Raw genomic sequence first — 19,407 nt, forward strand, 5'->3', positions numbered from 1 at the left:
AACGAAGTAGGACCACGATACTGACAAATGATCTGAAAATGTTTAATGTATACGTCGTTAGGTTGGTCTTATAGGCTCAGTGGAGTTAATTCCTGATTAGTGCTATGGTCCCAGTTCTGAACACTAACTCCCATAAAGTTTCGTGTCAACCCTCGAGTGGGCTCCCTGAAATACTTAGATAACCACAGGGACCGAAAGTGCAATCATACGATCGAGCGGCGATAGTTGCTTGAAGCACGGACCCTTATGACATGAAAACATTAAAAAGGTGCGAATAGACGACGAATCAAATGCCTCCAGAAGGCAAAGCAAGATTGCACGGCAACTGTCTGCACACAAACAACCAGACAACAAGACCCCCTCATCCAAACGAATTTCGCGAAATCGACACACGTCTCGAATGCAAGAAATCTTTCTGAAAATGAGAGCAGAAGCGAATGAGGTGCTCCTAAAGTGTGACGAATCCCTCAAAGGATGGAGCTAACAATGCCAAGATAGCCGAACGAACGCAACGAGATCCTTAGATGCATGCAACGAACTAGCTGATGTCTCCACGCCTGTGACAATTCCTCGTAAATGGAATGCACCAAGTACGGCGAACATACATATGTACATATACATACACATGTATATGCGGCGCAATTATACATAAAAACGAGTGAACTTGAGAAAATTACCTGCGGTCGGTTAATTCTCTTTTCGGGGTTTTTCGTACAAACGCACATATATACATATGTATATATATGCATATGTATCATGGAAGAAATACCCAATCGACATTGGGTACAAATTATATAACAATAAATATAACAAAAAGGATTTTCATAATATTTTTCATAGATACGCTCACTGCTTCAAAGTCCACATTGGCTTATTTCCCGCAATACCCCTTGATTTTTGATCAACAAAAAAAAGGTGCGTGGAGTTCCTACGCGCGGAAGAAGTTATACTTCTTAGTGATATTCAGAAAGGCATATCATTTTGTATGAAAGAAAACTAGAACATTTAAATTCATTATGCACATTTTATAAATCAAAGTCTAAATGAAGGAAGTTTGACTCGGAAAGTAGTTCTGTCTCTTCGTTGCGGAAGGGAATATGCAGCGTAACCATCTCTCTTTTGTACTCTTCGAATTGGGTTGTCATATTATAATTTGTATCTATATCTAATATCATGGTGCTTAGTCAATTTCTTGTATTCATTATTGGCGTTGCATTTGTATTGCGCACAAAACTGGGCCAAAGTAAAATTAATTTTCTTTTTATTTTTCTTTGCAGTTTTTCAATAAATTTAAATAAGTTTCTTAATAAATTTAAATAGGTTTTTTAATAAATTTAAATAAATTTAAGTAATTTACATGTATTTTCATTTATATTTAATTATCAATAAATTTTTTAAAAATTATTTGCCCTAGTTGTCCATTTTATTTTCTCATGCATTTCAGTCGATTTTTGTATAGAAATTTGACCGGCGTAGAAGCAAAATGCGAAACAATCATACATACATACATATATTATGTCGTTTGCACATTTGTCTGTATGTTTGCGAAAGCAAATGTTCTACAAAAGCATATTTCTATACTTAAACAAAATTATTTGAACCATCGTATATTTCTTACATGCATAACCAAACTATACTTAAGTCAACGCCCCGAAAGTGTCAATAGTGGTGTTGGTGGTAAGCACATAAAAAGTCACAATGTGAACGCAGGTTCGAATCTCGACGGACTTAGTCTTTAATTTTTGCATTTTAACATCGTAATACTATACTAATAAATATTTTTCTTACTAATAGAAATTAAATTTATCACAGCAATATACCTAATATACATATACATAATATTGCTGTGATAAATTTAATTTCTATTAGTACGAAAAATATTTATTAGTATAGTTTACGATGTTAAAAGGCATACATCTTTCTATCCTATCTTGTGTATCTGCACATGTTTATATGAATGTATGTATACGCATGTGCGCGTTCAGAAATTCAAAGAATTCGCACAAAAAAATACATATGCGCAGCAGCAGCAAGGAAAGAGGTAACAATCGGCGATCCATTGTATATATTTTTTTCATGCATAACCAAACCATAATTAGGACAACGCAATACAAGTGTCAATGGTGGTGTTGGTGGTAGGCGCTTGAAAAGTTACGACGAGCACGTAGGTTCGAATCCCAACAGAATTTATTTTTAATTGTATATGTCACCAACCAAAAATTGAAACATTGTTCTACAAAAACAACAACAGCATAAGCATGTAAACATTGTGTTGTTGGTAGAAAAGCCGAGCTGTGCCGAAAGAAACGAACAAACGATCGTCGATTGTCACCGCTTCGCTTGCTGCTCGAACATCTTCGCAGACAAGGTTGCGTAGATTCATATTGAGCAAGGTCGCGCAACCTGAATCTATCGCAACCTTTTCCGAATTCGTATAAGAAGTATAACTTCAATAAATATTTTTCTTACTATGAGAAATTAAATTTATCACAGCAATATTATGTATATGTGTATTATGTATATCGCTGTGATAAATTTATTTTCTATTAGTAAGAAAAATATTTATTAGTATAGTATACGATGTTAAAAGGCATACATCTTCTATCCTATCTTGTGTATCTGCACATGCTCATATGAGTGTATGTATACGCATGTGCGCGTTCAGAAATTGAAATCATATTTTCATCACTTATCTATCAATATACTTATTACATGTGCGCGCATTGACTTGCATGTTCATACATTCATATATACTTATATGTACATATATTTGCTACCATTGCCAAACAAATAATGCACAAGCATACAAACATACATATGCGTACACATATGTATGTATATGTCACCAACAAAAAATTGATCTTCACAAGACAATATGGCAGCGAAATTGGCGAAGAACAAGTGTAGTACATTTTACAACAAAAACGATTTCATTCATGAACACAGGCGCAAATTCCACAAGCGATCTCGCTTCATTCATAAAAACAGAGACCGTAACATCTCCCCGAGCATGCCTTTGCCAACAAGTCGTCTTTTCGCGACGATGGCAAAAGCCAAAAATCATAAATTGCACAACTTTCTGGTGCTTCTCGCAAAAATCTGCGTCGATATGTATTCACGATCATACGTATACATACATACATATTTACGCATGTTTGTAGGAGAAACTGCTAGGGGTGACAATCGGCGGCCATTATACTTATGCCATAGAAATTCTATTGCTACGAATATGGAAATGACAACGAAATAATGCAAATATGCATATTTCTAAATGTCAATAATTTTTTTTGAAGAAATGAAAGGAATGAATGATCCTGAAAAGTATAGTCTTAACTTTTCAACGGCCAACGCAGAACATTTCAACCAAAAGGAATTTATTCATTAAAATCACAACTCAGAAGTCGTTTTATCCGTTGTAAGCGAACGATTTTCGAAGAAACATCATTTCTAATATGCCACAAGACAGAATTAGAAATGAACTTCTTAAACCTCACGCTGTCAGATAAAACGATAAAGTTCGTCATTGCGGGTCGATTTCCAAAAAAATGTAAATGAAGACTAACTACAGAAATGATCCTGTAAAGTATAGCCTTAATTTTTCAACGGCCAACGCAGAGTATTTCAACCAAAATATACGCAAAATAGTTGAGAATTCGCAGAAACGAAAGACAAACGAAAGAAAAAGCAGCATAACTTCAATAATGCACAAGCATACAAACATACATATGCGCAGCAGCAGCAAGGAAAGAGGTAACAATCGGCGATCCATTGTATATTTCTTTCATGCCTAACCAAACCATAATTAGGACAACGCAATACAAGTGTCAATGTTGGTGTTGGTGGTAAGCGCATGAAAAGTTACGACGAGCATGTAGGTTCGAATCCCAACAGAATTTATTTTTAATTGCATATGTCACCAACCAAAAATTGAAACATTGTTCTACAAAAACAACAACAGCGTAAGCATGGCAACATTGTGTTGTTGGTAGAAAAGCCGAGCTGTGCCGAAAGAAACGAACAAACGATCGCCGATTGTCATCGCTTCGCTTGCTGCTCGAACATCTTCGCAGACAAGGTTGCGTAGATTCATATTGAGCAAGGTTGCGCAACGTGAATCTATCGCAACCTTTCCCGAACTCGTATAAGAAGTATAACTTCAAAAAACAAGCAGGATGCTGTACAAAACAAAAGCGTAATACATATGTACATACATGCATATGTACAAAGTCCACATTGGCCTATTTCCTTCAATACCCCTTGATTTTTGATCAACAAAAACAAGCAGGATGGTGTAAAAAACAAAAGCGTAATACATATGTACATAACTACATGCATATGTACAAAGTGCAGTGATCTCTAATACTAGCGCTCATTAGCACATAATAAATAAAATATCCACCTATAAGTATAAAAAAGCTTCTATTTAAATAAAGCATATATAAAAGAAATATACACAGAAAAATAAAATACTTAAAATAATTTCCGGTCATTAAAAAAAAATAATTAAATCAAATTTAAGTGATTAATTATTTATTTCATTTAAAAACTCTTAATAACTTCAAAGAGTTCTTGTCCAATCATATCAAGAAGCCATTGGTTCTATTGATATTGATACAAAAGAGTCTTCTATTCAACATTTTATATACGAAATTTTTTCTACAAGTCTAGTTTTCACGAATTCGTTTTGATTTATTCTATACATATTTTAAATGAGCTCAGACTCAAAGGAATCTAAAACAACTCAGTTGCCAAAAGTTTCAAAAATGATTGCAGACGAAAAAAGTCCATGTACACCGGCAGAAGCTACACGCTCAAAGCAAGGTGCTACAAAACCAAAGAGGGGTAAAGGTATTTCTTATACAAAATTTACTACTGAGAGTGACAGTTTGATACGATACTGCACTCGATTTTCATCTTCAACGATTCAAGATAATTCTGAACCGGTATTAGAAATCAAAAAAGACAATTTAGACAACTTCTGGACACGTCTCCAAGCGGCATATGACGCAATCGCAGAATCTGACGACTCAGATCTACCGGAAAATTTCAAATCCTCGGCTTGCTCAAAATACGAAAATTGCTTAGACCAATTCGAAGAGACAAAAGCCATGATTTCTGATCAACTAAAACTAATCAAATCAATAGCACCTACTCCAGAGAGTAGAGCTGCCCCAAAGACAAGCCCAAGAGGCAAGTTCAGGCATTCACCTTAAAGTGCAAGTATGCGACACATATATGTATATTTCATGGTGGTTATGAGCAGTGGCCGTCCTTCCGGGACATGTTTACAGCTGTGTACATAAACCATCCTAAATTATCACAAGCGCAGAAATTGTATCACCTCAGATACAAAACCAAAGGTCAAGCAGGCGTAATAGTCAAACAGTTCGCTCTCAATGACGAAAATTTCAATTTTGCTTAGGAAGCTCTTAAAGCACGTTACGAAAACGAGAGAATATTGGTCGACAAGCATGTGACGATACTAATGAATCAGCAATCGCTCTCATCGCGAAGAAAGTGCCCAACGTGGCAGCAAATGAAAGAATTTCTTACTACCCAATATGAAATTGCAGAAAGGGTAGATAAAAAACTAGTCAGAATAAAAAATGTTCAGAACGACCTCAATGGAAGCTTCAATAGACCCCATGCAAGTAGCCACAATAATTTAAATAGAAGCTTTTTTAAAAATCAATCGTTCACATCCAAACAATATAAGCAAACTTCATGCGAACTTTGCAGAGGAGTTCAGAAGCTAAAATCGTGCGAAAAATTCAAAAAAGTTAGCGATCGAAACAATTTCGTAAGAACGAAAAAATTATGAACCAACTGTCTGTCACATGCGCATACGCTTAAAGATTGCGAAAGGAAATTTAATTGCGTTTACTGCCAAAAAAGACATCATTCAATGTTACATATAACAAATTTATCCAGCTCACCCCCAAACAGCGCAAACGTAAAAAAAGAGCAACAGCATTAGTTGGAGCAACAAATTCTGAAAACTGCCAAGAAGCACCATGCTGCTCAAAGGCATTAAAAACCCAAACGCTACATAGCGAAAATCACAGTAGGGTACTATTACCCACAGCAGTTGTCTCCATCGAAGACCGAGGAGAACTGTTTAAACTCAGAGCCTTAATAGACCAAGGATCACAACGATCATTTATATCGTCTAGGGCACAAAACAGGCTTCAGTTGCCAACACAACTGGCCAATTTTGAAATCACGGGAATGGGCGGAAGAGTTGTTCAAAACTCAAATAAAATCTGCCCCATTACCCTCTTTTCACCCAAAGCGGATAAGCGCATACAAGCAGAAGCTATTGTCTTACCGCAATTAACCAATATGCTACCCAGCTACCATATAAATAGCAAACATAGGCAAAATGTTTCACACCTAAAGCTAACAGATCCAAACTGCAACACCCCCGCTCAAATAGATCTTCTATTAGGCAGCGATCTCATACCACAGATCATACTCGAAAGTATTGAGAAAATCACAAATGCACTTCTGGCGCAAAATACCATTTTCGGATGGGTCCTAAGTGGACTAGTTGCAGAACCAGTCACAACATCGACAATTCAAGCTGAGGAAGTCTCAAACGAGTACCGACGTCGTACGACTACCACTTAACCTCTCGCACCTCTGCAATACAGCAGTTTCTAAGTATGAAAAGAAACCTACTTAAAAAAGGTGAATTCAAATCAGAGTATGATGGTGTGTTAGAAGAGTACCTCTGTTTAGATCACATGGAGGAAGTAACCCCAGGGGAGAAAATCGTCAACGGCAAATACTACTGCTTTTATCTGTCACATCACGCAGTAGTGAAGCCAGACAAAAAAACAACAAAAGTAAGAGTTGTTATTAATGTCTCGAAAACCACTAGTTCAGGGAATTCCCTAAATGATATCTTATTTACGGGATCCACACTCCAACCAGATTTAATACTTTTGATATTAAATTGACGTATATTCAAATACGTATTCAATGCGGACGTTGAAAAAATGTATCGGCAAATAGTCGTACTTAAAGACGACCAAGGTTTTCAACGGATTATGTTCCGCAGATCCCCCACCAGTCCTTTAAGCGACTTCAAATTAAAAATAGTTACCGTTGGCGTTAACTGTGCACCATATTTAGCCATTCGAACCCTCTACGAATTGGCAGACTACACAAAGTCAGAATTTTCTCTGGCAAATAAAGTGTTGAAAACTCAAAGGTATGTAGACGATATTCTGTCAGGAAGTCACACTCTTCCACAAGCATACGAGGCCTTATCACAGGCAATAAAAGCCCTCAAATCCGCAGGGTTTCCTTTAAAAAAGATTACGGCAAATCACCTAAATATACTCAAAAATATTCTAAACGAAAATTTGTTGGACACTAATTTCCTTATATTTGAAAAGGAAAGTACAACAAAAACACTAGGCATCTAATGGAATGCGATATCGAACCAGTTCTCATACACGATAGAGTCCATATCCGCATTATCAGTCATAACGAAAAGACAGATTTTATCCTCGGTGGCAAAATTTTTCGACCCCGAAAGATGGCTGTCGCCAATTATGATCCAAGCGAAAATCTTAATACAAGAATTATGGCTAGATGGAACCGAATGGGACAAACAAGTGAAAGCTCTTCGCTTAGATAAATGGTCCCAGTTCGCAAATAATCTGAATGATATTTCTCAGATTCAAATTCCGCGATGGGTAAATTTCTCCCCCGATCACAAAGTCGAATTACATGGCTTCTGTGACGCCTCTGAAAAGGCATACTGCGCTACTATCTTTGTGCGCACACAAAGCGACACCACGACCACAAGCCACTTATTGGCACCTTTAAAAACAATAAGTCTCCCACGACTTGAGTTATGTGGCGCACTACTACTTTCCAAATTAGTAGCCATGGTACAAATGCATTTACACATTACAAAATGCAAACTATATATGTGGTCCGATTCCGAAATTGGACTAGCCTGGTCGGAAAAACCACCACATGCATGGAAGACGTATATTTCTAACCGAACGTCTCAAATACTTGACCTAGTGGGATCAGCCACTTGGCGTCACGTAGCCAGTGCTGACAATCCTGCCGATCTAGGTACAAGAGGGTGCAAGCCAGTGCACCTTGCCACCACGACCCTCTGGTGGAATGGCCCCCGATGGTTGATAGAATCTCCTGATTCTTGGCCACAATCCCCCATGCGCAACATTATCGCACCAGAAGGTCGAAAAATCGCCACCTTTCACACATTATTGAATGATGCCGACATCCCTGAACGATTTTCATCGTTTCCAAAAGCTCTCAGAGTACATAGTTGCTTATATGTTCAAATTTATCGAGCAACTCAAAAGCAAAGTAAAAGGATCACATAATTTCCCATACAACAAAGTGACGCACCTAGAGTTACAAAAGGCAAAGGTCGCACTAATTGCATATAAACAAGCGCGCTACTTCAGCCGCGATATATCACTGCTAAGAGAATCGAAGCCGATTGATAAAAAGAGCTCACTCTTGGTTGTAAGCCCATTTCTGGACAGGAAAGATCTGCTTCGTGCAATGGTCGGCTCGCTAATTCGAGCCTAACATACAACGAACGCCACCACCATAATAATTCCAGAGAGTGCCCCATTTGCCACCTTATTCCTCAATTACATCCTCATATTAATGCTACACGCCGTACATCGCCTCATGCAACATATGGTGCGCCAAGAGTATTATATCCCCCGTCTTAAGCCGCAAATCAAGAAGTGCTTCTTCAGGTTCAAGATTTGCACTATGCCCAAACAGAAGATGTGAACGCAGATTATGGCAGCGCTTCCACCTGAACGCTTCAATTTCGCTCTGCCTTTCACAACTTTTTGCTGGGCCTTTTCAGGAAAGACGTCCATGTTAAGGTCTACCACTCTCATGGAAGGCTATGTGGCTGTATTGGTGTGTTTCACGACAAAGGCAGTACACCTTGAGCTATGTAGTAATCTGACGACGGGCCACCTTTTCTCGCGGCATTTTCTCGCTTCGTCGCTCGACGTGGCCACCCTTTGAAAATCATGAGCGATAATGGCAAAACCTTTATTGGAGCTCAACGAGCCACAGAAAAGCAATTTGTGGATATTTTAAAACAAGTGTCACCCGACATCGTACAAAAGTACGCCCCTCAATGTATCAATTGGCAATTTATACCCCCAAGCGCTCCTCATATGGGCGGTTTATGGGAATCAGCTGTAAAAAGCTTCAAATCCCATTTCAAACGGGTAGCTGGAAATTATAATTTCAATTACGAAGAGTTCACGACGTTATTAAATCGAATTGAAGCCGTTCTCAATTCACGGTCACTCACAGTACTATCGCAAGACCCCTCAGATTTCACCGCCTTAGCTCCAGGGCATTTTCTAAAAGGAGCATCCATCCTGGCCATTCCTGAGCCAGGCGTGGAGTCGCTATCCCTATTAAATCGATGGGAACGAATTAAAATTCTCCGTCATGATTTCAGCCGCTGATGGAAGGACGAATACATAAAGGATCTCCACAAAAGATACCGCTGGAAGACTCCTGAACAAGCGCCTAAACGCCAAACGCCTTTGTGCCAAATTTCACTTTGATATCTTTATTTATGGCTTAGTTATGACACTTTATAAGTTTTCGGTTTTTACCATTTTGTGGGCGTGGCAGTGGGCCGATTTTGCTCATATTCGAACTTAACCTTCTTATGGAGCCAAGAAATACGTGTACCAAGTCATCATGATATCTCTATTTTTACTCAAGATACAGCTTGCACGGGCGGACGGACTGACAGACAGACATCCGGATTTCAACTCTACTCGTCACCCTGATCACTTTGGTATATATAACCCTATATCTGACTCTTTTAGTTTTAGGACTTACAAACAACCTTTATGCGAACAAAACTATAATACTCTCCTTAGCAACTTTGTTGCGAGAGTATAAAAATGGTCGCTCAATACGACGACCCATTCATGCCACATATCGTGGCACGATGGCTCATATCTCATTGTATTATAGATTAATAAACAACAATCTTCTCTATACAGATTACTATGGAGATAGATACGCCAGTTACAACCACGCCAAGCGCTCAGGCTACCAATCCGCCACGCACCGGGCCTACACCAGCGCCCCGAACTGTGGTTGCAACAACGCCGGCAACTGCACCGGCAACAACGACGGCAACTGACCCGGCAACAACGCCGGCACCTGTACCAGCAACCGCGCCTGCTGCGGTCCTTCCATCCGCACCTCGTAGTGGCACTCGATCACCACCACACCCATCACGGACTACGGTGACCCTAAGATGCCCCATCTGTCGACGCCCACATCGCCTGCACCATTGTGGGATATTTAGAGGAATGCGACCCGTGCAACGGCAACAAGTTGCCCAGGCACACAGGCATTGCCACAACTGCCTGTCACCTACACATATGACTCCGGAGTGTGAGTCACGAGGGTTGTACCAAATATGCCACAGGCCGCATCACACACTGCTACATCGCAACGCGACACGCGAAGTGAATCGGCCACCCATCCATCGCGGCCGCATACCCCGATTCCAACCCGCAACTCGTGGCGGACCCCAGCGAGGCGGAACCTCGGTGCGGCGTCGAAAGACTGGACCACCGCCTCGCCGATCCACGGGTCTGAGCAGCGTTGTGGCAACGTTGCAACAGTTGCAGCGCCTTCTAGGCTAAACAATCGCCTAGGGGCGCCGGGATGGCTAAATGAGCACCTGACCCCCCTCTTAATATAATACTTCTACACCTCACACATACACACCATACTCAACACGACTACACCATCTATATCATCCACACATCATATTCAACACATCTACACCATATTCATCATCCACACCTCACACTCAACACACCTGCATCATATACACCACACACGAGGACATCAGACACAATGGACAAAAGGGACTGACAGACGTCGTCAGTCAGCTACAAGTTTTTTCCCGCTTTTTAATTCGGTTTTTGAGCAGAGTCGTCGCCAAAGCATAGGTGAGTTGCCGCGAGTTTTTATAACGATTTTTTAATATCTATCTTGATTTGTTTTAATGTTATAAACAACCTTTAAGTGAACAAAATTATCATACCCTCTAGAAACACGTTGCCACTAAAGTAATGTGATAGCTAATTTTGAATTAAAATATGTAGCGATCGCAAGTTGGATAACTGTACATTTCCCATTTAACAAAGTTTTAAAACCACCTGATACTTTCACCTTGCAAGAAATCAAAGCAGATGATTGATTTTATTCCGCACATGTCTCTTTCAAATAATCTCTTCATCACTTTTTGCTCTTTATTCAATGCTTTATAAAAAGTGTCACAGTGATCGATTTAGTTCTAATATGCGCCGTTTTGTTCGATAATCGGTTTCCATCTAGACGCCAACTTCTTAATACTCCCCTCCTAGAATCCCCATTCTTATTTGCGAAGAACTCGTAGAGCCACTTTTCACAAGCTTCTTTTGAGTTTAACTTTAAGCTAACAAGGGCGTTGGCCATGGACAGGAGCAGGTGGTAACCACTTGACGCTATGTGCGGGCTATATGATGGATGCGATAAAACCTCCCATCCGAGCTCCCGTAGCTTCTGACGAGTCATCAACGAAGTGTGTGGTCTGGCGTTGTCCTGGTGGAACTACATCCTTCCTGTTGGCCAATTCTAAGCGCTTCTGGTCGATTGCCTGCTTCAAGCGGTCCAGTTGTCTGCAGTAGATGGTAGAACTAAGTGTCTGGCCATATAAGAGCAGCTCATAGTTGATGATTCCCTTCCAATCCCACCAAACACACAACAAAACCTTCCTGGCCGTCAATCCCGGCTGGCCACTATTTGGGACAATTCAGCGGCCTTCGATCACGGCCGTTTTTGCTTGATATTGTCGTGTGTGACACATTTGTCGTCGCATATTAATTGAAGTTTTTATTTCGATAATTTCGTCATGATCTGGTGTACCAGTTATAAATTTAAGTACAGAACCAAGAAAGTTAAGAGATCTCTTGGGCCTATAGATATTTGGCCTAAGTTGATTTTTTCATGTTTCTATTTTATTAATTAATATTTTTGTTTCGGGCTGTTTTTCTAAATTATAAGAAGATCTCATTATGTCTTCATAGGGCGCAAGTATCTACTTATATAAATAAAAATGAATCGTCAAAATGTATGTACGCTCATACCTCAATAACGCCTGGACCAATTTTGCCAATTCTTTTTCTTAAATGTTCGTTGAAGTTCAAAGATGGTTTTTACGGCGAGAAAAATTCGAATAATTTCCGGAAAACCCCTAAATACAGCCCTTTTCTTTTCCGTTACATACATACATATGTATGTATATAAAAATGAATGTTTGTTAGTAACACTAAGAGAACGGTTGAACCAATCTTGATGAAAATTTGTAAAGGTTATTTGTTGTGGATCGGGAAAGGTTTAGAAACAAATACTTTATACTTTTCATGAGGAGAGGTCGGAAAATTGGACAATTTCAAAAAGTAACATTTTCCATACACATTTTTTTCAATTTTTGTTTGTTTCGTTTTTCAATTTTTGATTTGTAAATTATTTGAATTGTTCAATTGCGGTCGCTTGCTTTTTTATTCCGGCTATCCAAAGGAAAAATTATTTAAAATTATTCAGTGAAAACTTTATGTGTGTTTCACACAATGTGATCAATTGCATATTGAAATTTGTTACGAAGCCACGAAGAGGTCGCGCTAATATTGGTCGGCGTTCTTCTTGCCATTAACGTATGGCAGCCCAAGAAAAGGCAAGAAGTACTCCCAAAATGCGATGACATACGTGCGGAATTATGGATCGCGGTCAATCAGCAGCGATCGTAACGATATCACAGCACAACTTATTAAACAATAGCTGCGATGTTTGATGGTCTTTATCTTGAATATATATGGTGCTGTTAGATGCTGAATGTATTCTGTTGAGTAGCAAAAAAGAGATTTGCCGTACACACACATTCTTTTTTGGATGTGGATGGTGATTACACCAGATCAAATTGATGAAATCATTTCAGCGGAATTTCCTGATTCAGAGATAGATCCAGAATTAGTGGTGGAAACCAATATGGTTCATAGACCTTGCGAACCTTACAATCCCACTTTGGTTTGTATGTCTGACAATAAATGCACGAAACACTACTCATGTGCTTTTCTTTCGGAAACGGAAATGGGAAATGATGGATATTTACTGTGTCGGCGTCGCTCACCAGACGACAATGGCAGAACATTTAGCATTTAGAGGCGTGAATATCAACGTTAACAACACATCGAAGTTGACAACACATGGATCGTACCATATTCGCCACTTTTGTCTAATTCACATTCAAAACTCATGTGAATGTTGAATATTGGAGATTGGTGTAATCGATCAAATACGTTTGCAAGTACGTCACCAAAGAAAGCAACATAGCGGTTATTGGCCTTGAACGATATGAGATCAGCAGTATCAAATACGTCGATATGTGAACTGCAATAAAGCGCTTTGTAGGATATTTACTTTTGCAATTCATGAAAGTTTTCCGACTGTTGTGCTTCTCGCGGTTCAACTTTATTTAAGTCATTGCGTATTGTGAATGGTACAGTGTGTACAACTTTTTGAGAAGCATGCCAGCAGTTGCTGGAATATGATAATCACTGGAAACAGACGAAGGACAATGCGATAGTTACTTCGCATGCCACTGAAGTTCGCATACTTTTCGCGAAGATCATTTCGACATATCAGCCTTCAAATTCGCGTTAATTATGGGATACGAAAAAATGGCATTGCCGACGACATTTTACATTGTACGGATATTCGCTTAGAATTGGAAATGGGCAAATTTCGGTTGATACTTCCAGTGGTTTGATATCAATTTCACCTCCCGTTTGTCAATTCACTTCAACGGAAGATGAATTCATCACGAATGTTTATCCGAGCATTGGTCAAAGTATCGTAACTGCAATTGCTTGAGTGAACGCGCAATTTTAGCTGCCAAAAATACCGATGTTAATGACTTAAACTGGAAGATTCATATAAATCGATCGATCGTCTTGACAAGGAAGACGAAAACGTAAATTATCCAGTGGAATTTCCAAATTCTTTGGAGAGGCTTGGTATGCCCCAGCATCTTTTGCGTCTCAAAGTTGGATCTGTCATTATTATGTTTCACAATCTTCATGCGCCGAAACTGTGTAATTGAACCCTACTGATTATGACGCAGTTATCGAATACAAGGGACAGCCATTTCAGTTCAAACGTATTTAATTACCAGGGAAAATTGCCTTTGCGTTGACAATCAACAGGACACAAGGAAATCGGGAAATGCTATGTTTTTCACACGGCCAGATATATGTGGCGTATTGACGAGTTGGAAACCCATCTTCTCTGTATATTTACGCACCAGAACAGAAATCAAAAAATTATGTTTATTATGTATTATGTTTATGTTAAAAAATGTAGAAAAATAGAAACTAAATCATTTTCGACACAATACAATTTCAACTTTTTTTCATTTCAAAACACATAATTTCACGCAGGACAACTGCTGCGGGGTCAGCTAGTTTTTGATACATTTGAAATACGATAAAGAAATTTTTATATACTTATGTATATGGGGTCAGTTTCTACGAGAACATATTTTTTGTTACTTAAATCTATTATATTGTCGCATAATGCGATAGGGAAAAGTAAAAAGAAAATTATTCCGTACATGCTTTTACTCTTATGTTATCCTTATGTATAATCCGTCCTTTATTAGTCGTTACAGTCTTTCCGTTATCTTTTTTTTACAATGTGCTTCGCGTATTTTCTTACGTTCTTATTACGGCTGTGAGTCTTGGAAAATATTACGTCATCTGGATTATAGTTCAGCTGCTTTCGATTGCGATTATGATGACGCAAGACTCTTTCCTGTTTTTTTTGTATTCGTTCTTGGATTTTGGGATACCCCCTTTGATTATAAAACACGTCCTCGGGTGTCTTGTTGATAACGGAATGTATGGTTTTGTTGTATTGCCGAACAGCTCCAAAAATTTGGTCTTCCGGTGCTGAATTGAATCTGGTCAGCTAAAACTTTCGCGATTTCAATAATTGTACTGTGCGTACGCTCAACTTGTCCGTTTTTAGTAGAATGGAACGCTGGCGTTTTTGTGTGCGTTATTTGTAATCGTTTGTAAATTTGTTGTGCACATATGTATGCTTGTAAACGATAGATCGTTATCAGTCATTAAAAATATTGCGTTTGGGTATATTTGTGAAAGAATCTCGTCGACGTATTTGTATGTATCTTTCCTTGAAGGTATTTGTCTAAAGTAGCAAATTTTGAGTATTTGTCCGTTGAGCTAATGTATATGTTATCGCTCATGTAGAATAAGTCTAAGTGTATGTATTCGCCTACTTTGTTTGGCGTTGGTGCGGAACCAATTGGTTGTTTGTTTGGTCGGCGTTCGTATTTGTTTGTGAGACAGATTTCACAGTCTTGTACCTCTTTTTTACAAGCGTTACGTATGTTTGGCCAGTAATATTTTAAGGAAATTTCGTGTGCATTATTTTTGTAGTTTCTGTGTGCACGTCTATGTGTGTCATTTATGATTTGTTTTCGTTGTTCGATGTCGGTTATGTCGTCAACCATGTTATGAGTTAGACCGATAGAGGCATTGGGAAATGTATTGATAATGTCATTTTCGACGTAAAATAATAATTGTTCGTCTATTTTTATAGCGTTTACTACTTTTGGTTTGATTACATTTTTGAATATGTCCAATAGCTCAGTCTTAGTGTTAAAGAACAGTGTATGTCTACTGTAATAAAAGAATATTTTGTGATGATATTTGGGCGTGTTTCCCATCTAATAGTTTTATGATAATTTGATTTTTAAAGCAATTTAATGGTTGTTTTACTCGTTAGAATTTTTGTATAGGGGAGCTTTGTGCTGAACGTTGGGAATTATCAGTATTAGATGTGTTATTAATTTGTTGGCGGGAAAGTGCATCGGCAACAACGTTCTGATGTCCAGGCTTGTAAGTCATTTTAGCACCATATTCTTCGATGAAATTTTTCCTATAGCGTAATTGCTAGCATCTGTGGTTAATTCGTAAGGTTTGTTAAAATTTGGAAGAGTTCAACCTGGGCTTGCAGTTCTTCTTTTATTATGTTCAGTGCTTCTAGTTCAGGTTCGTCTAATGTGATTTTAATTTTTGCGATTTGATTTTTTGATATTTTACCGTTGTCTCCTTTAAGAAACGTGGTAAATCACTTAACAATGGCTGCAAAATTTTTTATGAATTTTCGATAAAAGGTTGCGAGACCTAGAAAAGATCTAAGTTCCTTCGGTGTTGTAGGAATAGAGAAATTTTTAATAGCACTGATCAACAAAATTTTGTAACAAAAAAAGTAAGCAATACTTTCGAAACATCTACCTAACCTCTCTACAAAATCATATATATTGATTTGATTAGGACTTTTTCCCGTGCCGGCATTTAAAAGTTTAATATTAACGTCTTTTCTTTTTTTTTCAATTCAGTGCTTCTTTTTTTGAAAAGTTGTTTTTTGGTTTTTGCTGTTTGGGAGGATTTTTAAAAAATGTAAAGAAATTTAAAAAGATCCTGACAAGTTCTGTTACATTTGTGGTGAGAAATTTTTGACTCAAGAAGAAATTTAACCCCTTTTAAAAAAAAAAAAATTTAGAAAGTTATTTGGTTTTCCTTTAAGCAAGATAAAGTGGGTTCCAAAATCTGTTGTGTTATGTGTAGGATTTCGGGTTAAAAAAGATCTGATTATGCTTTCGAATTTCCCGATGTTTTGGGAGGGAGCCGAAAGACCATTCAATAATTGTTATTTTTGTCTGAATAAAAAAGGCATTACAATTAAAACTAAAAACAAATTAAGTATCCATGTGTCATCTGCAAAAAAACCAAACCTCACAGTGAAGAACTACTTCCACCATCACCACCTCAGAGCCGATTTTTCAACCAATCAGAGGCAGAAATAAAGACTGACCTGATTTTCAAATTGCTTCTTCATCTATCTGTCTCCAGGAAGAAACGCCACACCTACATCTCATGGAGACTTAATGATTTAGTTCGTGATTTACATTGTCTAAACAACAAGGATAATTTTTAGGACCTGGGTTAAAAGGATAAATTTATTGCAACCAAACACAAAAATAACTTTTTCACAAGATACGATTTTATTTTGAAATGTCTGTGATGTTATGAATATTTTGGGAACACAAACAAAATTGAAGAGTGGCTTTTATTTATTCATACTTCAAAACAAGCAAAAAGGCAGTTTTGTTACATAATGGTAATAATCTTCCTCCGTACCGGTAGGTTATGGTGCTAACATGAAAGAGTCCTATGAAACAAGAAATTTTTTGAAAAGATTCAGATGATGAAATAAATGTAAAATTTGGGGGATTTAAAAGTTTTGCGCTTTATTAGGATTGAACTTGGGGATACAAAATTTTGTTGTTTTCTTTGTGAATGGGACAGTAGGAATAGGAAGAACCTTTACGTGAAGAAAAAATGGTGCAAAAGAAGATCTCTAACTCCATTAATAAAAATGTGAAACATTCTCCATTAGTACAACCAAGATATATTTTTACCACCCCTCCAATAAAACTTGGTCGATGAAAAAATTTTAAAAGCAATGGATAAAAATGGCGTGGGTTTCAATATTTTTAAAAGAAAAATTTAAATCAGTGACGCAAGATTAAAAAAGGGGGGTTTTAGGTCCTCAAATCTGGCAAGTGATAAAAGATGATATATTTAAAAACCAGCTCAATGATCTGGAAAGACCACAACTTTTTAAAAAATCACTGAAAATTTTTTTTGGGAAAACACCGATCAAATGAAAAATATTTTTTTAAAAATATTGTTGAGGAACTTCTAGAGAATTTAAAGATTTGGCTGGTGGTTAAAAAACATTTTTTAAATTCCTTTAGACTTTTTTTTTCCCCCAAACTTGGGTGCCGTTTTGAGCACGGGGGAAAATTTCCCCCAAGACATTTTCACCATAGAAAAAAGATACCAGAGAAATGGAGTCCAACTATGCTGGCGATTATTTGGGGATTACAGGGATTCCCCCAAAATAAGGAGAAAATCAAATAAAGAAATTTTAATATTATATAATTGATAATAATTTAATTTTTTTAAAATAATTTAAAATTTAATAAAAGTAAAAAAAAAATATATTAAATAAAACTATTGTATCTAAAATTTTAGACTACTAATTCACTATCTTGACCTTACCTAACAGATCAGCCAAAATTTTTTTTGTTACACAAAAAATTTTTTTTTTTTGATTATGTAGTCTGGGTTTTTTTTTCAACGAACTTGTTGTATTTAATTATATGCCCAAAATTTCCACAGTGTCTTTGAAAAAATGAGATTTCCAGAGATTTTATATTCCTTAAGGATTTATGATTATGGGGTTTCGATATGTTTTTCAGAGAGGAAGAACAAATGAGAACATGCTATATAGATATTGGACTTCCAAATAGGAGAGTTATTCGAATTTTTGCAGGTTGAATTATTTATTTTTTAAAAATTTGTTAATTTCCTTGTTAATGAAATCGCCAATAGGGGGAGGATATTGCTTGGGCCAAATAGGGTCTTCGGATTTCGTTTTAATGGGGCTTGTACCTGGGAGTATATGGTAGCAGATTTGTGTTTTACCCTTTTAATTTTTTTGATTTCTCTCTATATTTTTCACTATTAACCGTATAATTTCTTTTTTTACAGATTCACCCTTTTTTGGCCCTATTTTTAACTGACATATCAAATTTTCTAAAGCATCTGTTAAAAAAAAGTGAGATTATGTTCAACAATGTAATTATTTTTTTTTTTTTGATTTGGTTTTGAAACCGAAAAACTTTCCTTACCTGTTAATTTTTTTTTTTAATAATTGTTTGGGCTCCAGTTCAATAGGGTGTTAATGTTTGCCTGTATCCCTGCAGGGCGTTGCAGAAAAGAAAAGTTCGGCCCAAAAAAACGCTGCCTGTTTCGTAATCATCGTTCTCGTATTCTGGGGATTGTTTTGGGTGAATCACGTCCATTAGTTGGGGTTTTCCGGGGGAGCGATTGGTTTCACCTGTACGTTAGGTCTGATTTGTGGTTCCTCGAAATGTCTTCTTTATTTTTGGGACTGTGATGTATTGTATTATTCTGCTGATTGTATTGCGGAACGCGAATGAATTTCTCGTTTTCATATATTGGAACGTACTTTTGGGGTGGCGTAGGGGGTTTTTGGTCCGGGTTGGGCTGTAGGGTGCCCCTTGTTATTTTCTGTTCGGACCGAGAATGTGTCCTTGAGCTTCCGGTTCCCTATTCTATCATAGCTAATGGGGTTTTCCCAAACCATGATTATAATCTAATTTTGTGTCAGGGTTCGGGTTTAACC

The 19,407-nt window shown here is 37.6% G+C and overlaps 2 protein-coding genes and 1 non-coding gene across 3 annotated transcripts in view; 1 reads left to right on the forward strand and 2 right to left on the reverse strand.

Moving 5' to 3' along the window:
• The window catches only part of LOC126765264 (piggyBac transposable element-derived protein 4-like), a 102,126-nt gene that overhangs the window by 13,898 nt on the left and 68,821 nt on the right, over nt 1–19,407 (reverse strand). The gene's annotated exons all lie outside the window — the stretch shown is intronic.
• On the reverse strand, nt 3,390–3,593 carry LOC126765631 (small nucleolar RNA U3). Its single transcript, XR_007668502.1, has one exon. It is a non-coding gene; the product is annotated as a small nucleolar RNA U3 (small nucleolar RNA).
• The window catches only part of LOC126765271 (uncharacterized), a 49,509-nt gene continuing 39,687 nt past the window's right edge, over nt 9,586–19,407 (forward strand). The window contains exon 1 of the mRNA XM_050482980.1: nt 9,586–11,015. The gene's annotated coding sequence lies outside the window, so the exon portion shown is untranslated. The remainder of the gene's footprint in view (nt 11,016–19,407) is intronic.

Source organism: Bactrocera neohumeralis, unplaced genomic scaffold (assembly GCF_024586455.1).
Source record: "Bactrocera neohumeralis isolate Rockhampton unplaced genomic scaffold, APGP_CSIRO_Bneo_wtdbg2-racon-allhic-juicebox.fasta_v2 cluster10, whole genome shotgun sequence".
Lineage (NCBI taxonomy): Eukaryota > Metazoa > Arthropoda > Insecta > Diptera > Tephritidae > Bactrocera > Bactrocera neohumeralis.